General features: G+C 42.5%; 1 long non-coding RNA gene across 3 annotated transcripts; it reads right to left on the reverse strand.

The window, feature by feature from the left end:
• Positions 1-2,935: 2,935 nt before the first annotated feature.
• Positions 2,936-7,612, reverse strand: LOC309961031. Of its 3 annotated transcripts, none has more exons than XR_014326160.1 (5): positions 7,430-7,612; positions 6,011-6,123; positions 5,720-5,834; positions 5,241-5,388; positions 2,936-4,248 (listed from the first exon to the last, which is right to left on the reverse strand). It is a non-coding gene; the product is annotated as an uncharacterized lncRNA (long non-coding RNA). The 3 variants fall into 3 exon arrangements; XR_014326162.1 differs by lacking the exon at positions 7,430-7,612 and adding an exon at positions 7,376-7,428; XR_014326161.1 differs by lacking the exons at positions 5,720-5,834; positions 7,430-7,612 and adding an exon at positions 7,376-7,428.
• Positions 7,613-8,107: the final 495 nt, after the last annotated feature.

The following is an 8,107-nucleotide window of genomic DNA, read 5'->3' on the forward strand; positions in this document are numbered from 1 at the left end:
ACTGAAAGTATCCTCATCAATATATTGTAATGATGTCTGCCACATAGTAGGTACTCAATAAGTTTGTACAATGAGTGAATGATTCATCAGCTATACCATATAGAAACTTTTTATAAAGACTGAAAATGTCTTTGTCTTATCTATACTTCAACAAGAATTAAAAATAGAAAAATTAGAAAAATCAAAACTAGAGAAAGCCATCAATTTATATGAAATATTTTGGTAGTAGATTTGGTGAAACACAATTGAATATGTATATAGAGGTTCTTCTGGATACAAACCCTGGTAACCTTTTAACCCTGAAGGATGTTACATAGTAAAGGTAAGTACCCTAACCATTCTATCTAAAGTTACAACATCCCTTGCAACATTCTCTAACAACTTCCCTTCTTAATTTTCATCCATAGCAAGTACCACCATATACATAACATATATTTTATTTTACTTATTTTCTCCAGGAATATATATGCAGTATTGTAAGCTCTATGGGATTAGGGATTTTATTTTATTTTTTATATTTTAAAAATATTTATTTATTTGTTTTTATTTTTGGCTGTGTTGGGATCTTCATGTGAAGATCAACAAAGAGGTGCCTGGCCTCTTCGTTGTGGCACGTGGGCTTCTCTCTAGTTGTGGTGCATGGGCTCAGTAGTTGTGGCACACAGGCCTAGTTATCCCGTGGCATGTGGGATCTTAGTTCCCCGACCAGGGATCGAACCCTCATCCCCTGTATTGGAAGGCGGATTCTTCACCACCGGACCACCAGGGAAGTCCTGGGGTCAGGGATTTTAATCTCTTTTAATCATTGCTATATTCCCAACACCTAGAACAGTTCCTGATACATAGTAAACACTTGGTAACTATTTGACAAATGAATGAATAAATTATAACCTTGCTTAGCAAATAGCAATAAAGGCAGACTGCACATAAATTATCATTTAGAATAACACAGGGTCTTCTGCATCAGATCAGCTAAGGGAGTTTACTTAGGACCCAGAGACATCCTAGATCTGAGCTTCAGGGAACTCTCATTCCACTAGAGATTGGATGGGAGGTATCACTTTCATTTGTTCAAAAGCCATAGAGAGAGATAGTTGGTCAAGACATGTCCGCATTCTCTCTTCTGTATTCTTGTCGCTCACTTCTGACAGGCTCTGATTTGAGGCTCCTTAGAGCTAATCTCAATGAATCTTTTAAAAAATATTTTGAGGCTAGTAAAACAAACACAGATGAGGCCAGGATACCAACAGCTGCATTTTGCTGTAGGAGTAAACAATTCCTTTAATTCAGCTGCCACTTTTCCAAAATAAGCAATGCATCAAAATTTAAGGAAGAGTTTAGGTCTCAGGAAATATGTCATCAGGATCATATAAAATAGCTTAGGGATAGGCCCAAATGTGAGTGTGTAGTCTGTCAAATAAATGTATATCAGAGATGTAGTGACAATGACCTTCTAGACATCCTTTGATTAACCAAACCAAACCAGGAGCTACATTTCAAAACATTGTAGGAATTTACTGTATCCTACATTTTGTCTGGACATTACTAAGCTTTTCTCAAATTACTGACATTCTTGTTTCTATAGAAACTAATGTGCTTTAAAGGAAAAACTAGAGGAAAACTTAATGGCCAAAAGAGAACAAGATGAGAAAGCCCCGTGACAGAAGTTAAATATATGAGGGAAGAGTTTGTCAAAGGGTTTTCCCTTGATTTAAATAACTTTTGATTGGAGGAAAATATCTTCAAGGAGTAGCTCATGAATAGTTTGTCATACGTTTATAGTCATGAATTACTTTCCCCTTGAGTTTTTTTTAAATTAATTTTTATTGGAGTAGAGTTGATTTACAATGTTGTGTTAGTTTCTGCTGTACAGCAAAGGGAATCAGTTAAAGAAATACATATTTCCACTCTTTTTTAGATTCTTTTCCCATATAGGCCATTACAGAATATTGAGTAGAGTTCCCTGTGCTCTACAGTAGGTCCTTATTAGTTACCTATTTTGTATATAGTAGTGTGTATATGTCAATCCCAGTCTCCCAGTTTATCCCTCCCCCCCCTTGAGTTTTAAGCACTAGATCATGCTGGAAACTGAGCAAGAGCAGGTAAAATGGAAAATATGACTCCTTTATTGAACAGTGATGAGTATTTAATCATATGATATGATTTATGATGACTGCTCAAAGGCAAATAAAGCATTTATATAATATAAACTCAGAGGGTAAGTCCTGATGTCATAAGGTGGTAGGTATTATCTGGTAAAATCCTGTACATTGCAGCAAATTATTTAGCAAGGTCAATGAGATGACTTAATTTATTCTTTGATGACAAAGAAACTTATTGTAAAAAGTATTTACATATATACATACATACCTATGCGCACACATACATTTGAAAAATGTGGATGAATAAAATATCCATAGAGAAACTATGCAGCATTGAGATCAATACCAATAGAGATTCTTTTTTTTAAAAAAAAAATAAATTTATTTATTTATTTTTGGCTGCATTGGGTGTCCGTTGCTGCGCGCGGGCTTTTCTCTAGTTGCGGTGAGCGGGGGCTATTCTTCGTTGCGGTGTGCAGACTTCTCATTGCAGTGGCTTCTCATGTTGTGGAGCACGGGCTCTAGGCACGTGGGCTTCAATAGTTGTGGCACACAGGCTTCAGTAGTTGTGGCTTGCAGGCTCTAGAGCACAGGCTCAGTAGTTGTGACGCATGGGCTTAGTTGTTCCATGGCATGTGGGATCTTCCCAGACCAGGGCTCGAGCCCGTGTCCCCTGCATTGACAGGGGGATTCTTAACCACTGCGCCACCAGGGAAGCCCTCGATAGAGATTCTTAATGGCATTTCAATTAGCTTAAGGGAATTTCAGTGCCATGCTGGTGTAAGGAACAGGATGGGGCAGGAGCAGGCAGGGAATAGGCATGAGTGCAAAATCTTGTCACCTACCATCTCTGATCTGTCATACTTGGGCAATCCTCCTTGCAGGAGTGTATCCTGGGGCTGAACTGCGTTCTATAGTCTTCACCCAGGAGACTTCTCACTTGGGTGGGGCTGAGGAATGGGGTACTCCACAGCATACAAGGACCCCGGGTTCATGTGGACAGAGGGAATTGACCTAAAAGATCTTTGTTAGGTTTTACTTGGGGCAGCAGTTCAGCGTGGGGTACATGTAATTGTGGGCACATTTTGCACAAGTAAATTAACATCTGCATCTTGGTTGACTGATTGACTTGATGAGAACAACAAACTCAAACCCATTTAGATAGAAAAGGAGCAAACGAAATGCAGTAAGAAGGAAAGGGTGAAAGAAGAATTTTATATCTTATTAAGATATTAGCCTTACAAAATTTTTACAGAAATATACTTTATATTCTGAAGGCAGTGGAGATAGACTCATGCAAATTAGTCAGGTTAGGCTAGAAAATGCTGTGGTAGCAACTGAATCCCCAAGTCACAGGGCTCCACGGAGTGAAAGCTTGTTTCTCCCTTACACCTAGTCCAGAGTCAGTTGGAGGTGACTCTTCTTTTCCCAGAAACCCAGGAATCCAGGTTCTTGTCACTTCATGGTATGTCCTCTGTACACATGGCTTCCAAGTCTGCTGGGTAAGAAGGAGAAGGGGAAGGCACTCTGGCTTTTAAGTGACTCACTTTGGACATGACATGTTATTTCTATTCACAGTCATCTTGCCCCAGTCCAACTCTGAGAGAATCTGGGAAGTAGAGAACACATGAATACTCAGCAAATATTAACCAAATTAGCCATAGACATGAAAGGAAATGACAGAAAATGGGTGATAAAGGAAAGGATAAATAAATGAATGACTATTGAGGAATGTAAAGACATAATAGAGCAGGAAACCAAGACCCAGCCTCTCCCCGTGGCATTAATGGTGATTAAGGGTTGACCTTAATCTTAATTTCTAAACAATGCTTTTTTTCTTAATTACAAAGTAATGCATGTGGACATGTAGGAAAATTTTTGAGAAGAATAAAAAGATTGTATGTATAATTTCACCCCTCCCTTTCGCATCATACACTTATAACATGCCTATGTTTTTCCTGCTTTCTAAAAAGAGATCTCCTTAAATGTACCTTTTTAGACAGAATTCCTTCTTCTCCCTACTGGGAACATGGTGCTCCTCCCTCTACAGGGGCACTTACCACATGGTTGAACCCAAAGTCTGTCTGTCTCCCTTACTGGAATTGAGTTCCTGGGCACCTTTGCTCTCTCAGGGCCTGGCATGGATCTGACATAGAGCAGAATGAATAAGTGAAGGAGTGAATAAATGAATGGTTGGATCATTTGCTTGCTCTTTAAATTTTGTTAGAATTAGATATTTTCATGTCCCTCTCCTCTGTATTCTGTAGTAAAACTCTTAATTCTTACTTCTTCAGAAGTCTTCAGGGGACCCAGATTGGCAGGAAGCTGGGATGTGTGGAGGTCTAAGTCTGTAAAGGCTGTGAGATACACAGCCTTGTTAGGACACGTCAGGGCAGGCTGGGGCCGTGGAAGGTATTCAATAACTCATGTACCTGGAACTAGAGGGTTACCTGCTAATGCAGGGGATAAGGGTGGAAACTGGGGGCTTTTCATAGGACCATGGAATAAGAAAAAGAGTTAACAGAGTGGGTTGGGAAGATCCAGGATAATCAAGACTGAGTCTCAGCTCAGCAGAGATAGAGAGGCTTTTTTGAATTCTGAAACCGAGGGTAGTCATCAGTTAGATCCCTTAAACTATAACTTGTTTAATAAATAATATCCTGTGACCCGCCTTCACTGACTAGGCTCAAGTTAATTGTTCCTGCAAATTGCATACCCTCCAAGCTTCACGTAGCTTAGACAATATGTCACAAGACTCCTTTAACTACCCCCTATACATAACACCTCTGACGTATGGGTCACTTTAGTAACCATTGCTTAAGTTGTTTTTCAGGAACTTGGAGTCCGCTCTTGTCCAGCTCAAGTTCCAGCCGGCTAAGACTGGTTAGGATTACTGACCCTGCAACTGGGCCTGTGAAAATGTCCAATGACGACGTTTTGATGTCAGAGGGCTAAACCTCCACCCTCAGATCATGCTAATGCTGTCACTTTCTGAACACGTGTCCCGTGAGGAAACATGTGACTCAGATACACCTGCACAGAGCACTAATGACTTCACCTTTTTCTTCCCTCCAGTCCCCTTTCCCTAAGGCTCAGACCACTGTGCTTCTGTATCCCATAAATATCCCAAGCCCTCACCTTTGAGGAGGCAGATCTGAGACTTGCTTGACTGCCTCATGAGCAAACCCTCTCTGCTGTGAACCTCCGCATCTCAGCATTTGGCTCGCTGTGTGTCGGGCAAATGAATTTGGTTCCATAACCAGATTTGTTCCAACAAATGAGAGACCTGTGAGCAATTTCAGAAGGGAGAGTCAGGGTCCATGAGGTCTTCCAGAAGAAGAGAAGCGAGTGCTCTGAAGTGGACTGATGTGTTGACCGCACAGAACATACCCTTGTTTTTCCAGGAAACAAAATATAACCTTGGATGAAAGACTAAACACCTCAGCAAGAATAAGGACAGGATAATGAATACAAAGGACTAGAGTTTGAGATGGGGGGAGGGACAATTGGGAGAGGGAAACAGTGAGGGGCTGTTTAATGTTTGTTGAGTGGAACCAAATGCTTTAAACTTGTGCCAAGCTAATTGAGTAATGTGAGGCTTTGTGCTTGTAACTCACCTAATCTCTGTGTCACCTGGACTTTGAGATTCTCTCAACTTGTGGTATAAACAGTCTGTACACCTGAACTGATGATATGTTCTAGTTCAGTGGCTGTGGTGTGGAAAGGACATGTCTGCAAGAGAGAAGGGGGTGGGGGGAGAGTTCAGAACTCCAGGGAGTATTCTATTTAAAGAAAACAGTCCCAATTCCCCCCCCCCCCCGGTGATGCCAAGAGAAATACTCAGAGAAACGATAGAGGGAAGCCAGAGACCATGCTTTTCGTCTAGGAGTTGTTTCGGAGGTCCTCACCTCACCTGCTCTTCTCGTTAAGGCATACCCTGTTCTGAGGAAATGGCCTGATCCTGATTTGGCTGCATAGACTTGGCTTCTCCAGAGCTGCTGGGGTGAGTCACCGGGAGTGCCTATGTTATTCCAAAGTAGCAGGGAGAAAGGTTGTGTGAGTCTTGCTACCACCATGAAACTTTGGATGGTCTCCAAACACTTAGAACTTCCCTAATGCTATCAAGAGACAGCAGCCAACTGGAATGTCCTTCCAAAGGAATTCCAACCTTCATCAAGAATCTGGGCAAGATGAAAGATTAAGTAAATGTACTGTCAGTTTGAATTTAGTAAGGCGGGTTGAATACCCTGTGGAAGTGGGGAATGGGAGCGAGTGGAGGAACTTTTGCCTGTGGAAACCAAGTTACTGAAGGCAAAAAGTTCACAATCAGAAACCCCAATACTTAGAAATCAAACACTCTAAATCCACATTGTAACACAGTAGAGAAGCATTCCTTATACATCTGAGACAATTAATACTATCAATAGGGAGCTGGTATTGAACGTACAGCATATCTAACCCAATAACTGAGCAAAGTGAGGGCTAAGAAAATGGTGTGGGGCTCAAGGTCACACCATTGTTAAGAAGGTGGCACAACATGGTAAGATATGCCAATGACCCATCAATACGCTTCTCTGAGACCTTCAGAAAGTTGGGGCTGCCTTTCAACCCAAAGACAGCCTCCTACTGAAAACAAATAATCCCTCTTTCAAACTAACAAAAACAAACAGAACCCGTTAAATACAAATAAAATAGCAACCAGCAAAAACACATCATCACAAAACAAAACAACTCCTCTAGCTCTAAGTTGAATTTTAGAAAAAGAAGTATTGTGACATAGACATTGGCCAAAACTTATGAGAGGGAGAGAATTTGCCCTTCCAGGCTGAACCCATCTGAATCCTAGAGCTCGCTCACTCCCACGTATTAACATTGCTGTCTAGTGTCCACTCAGCCAATGACAGTCTTAGGTAGAATTTGGAAAGGAGCCGAAAAAGGAGTGAGGGGATCCCCTGACTCCTCCCCTTGTTGTAGCCGCACTCTGTGCTGGGTCCCTGACCTTCACTTCCCTACTTCATCTTCATAGCAGCCTTGTAAGGCCCCTCATCTACTTTACAGATGAAGTAACTGAGGCGCAGAAACATTAAGTACCTGGCAGTTCGCTTAGCTACTGAATGCTCAGGCCGAGACTTGAATCTGGGTCATGTTCTCTTCACCACGTAACTCTCCCAGTCTTGGCTTTGATCACAGCCACACAGTCTGGGACATACCAGGGATTCAACTCAGCTGTTAGGTCCTAAAGTCACCCACATGGGTGAAAACCTGAGGCTCACCTGTGAGAATCATTCTCTATATTGTGGTGGTTTCTTTCTCCTGATAAGAGCAACTGTGGATCCCTCAGCATGGCGATAGATCTGCCCGAAAGAAATGACCTTGTTTATTTGAAAACAGCATCTGGCCCCACGGTACAGTTGGCTCAGAGCCTTTGGCTTCCATTCCGTAGCCCCAGCTCTCATCCCATCGGGACTGATCAGCCATTTGCCAGCTCTCCTGAGGGCCTCCTCGCCTCATGGATGCTGACTCTGTCCCCAGGCAGCACCACCCTGGCAGCAGGGTAGGGGCGAAGGAGAGAGCCCAGCTGGGGAAAGAGAGGTTGAGCTTGCTGTCAGAGAACCTCCCTGTTCAGAGGCCGTCCTTCTTTCCAACTGAGTTCAAAGGGACAGTACACACACCGATTAAGGTCTCAGGGATTCAAGTCACTTGCCTGTTCTGACCACCTCCTGTTCACTGTTGGTGAAAGAGGGATCCTCTGTGCTAAATAGTAGGAGATGGTGGAACACATGACACCCAGCACTGGACAGATGAAATTGACAACAGTTCCTTAGCCACATGTACTCCCAGCCTGGGGCAGGAAGACACCGAATGCCATACAGAGCCACGTGGGAGTTGCCTTTTGGGCCAGAGTGAACAAGAAGGGGCTGTGGGATGGAGGCTTTGTAATAACAAGAGGGTGTGGTGCTCCCTGATTCCCCCAGGAGGATGTGATCGGCTTGTTTGACTAATTT

This window comes from Leucopleurus acutus (genome assembly GCF_964270905.1).
Source record: "Leucopleurus acutus genome assembly, chromosome: 4".
Lineage (NCBI taxonomy): Eukaryota > Metazoa > Chordata > Mammalia > Artiodactyla > Delphinidae > Leucopleurus > Leucopleurus acutus.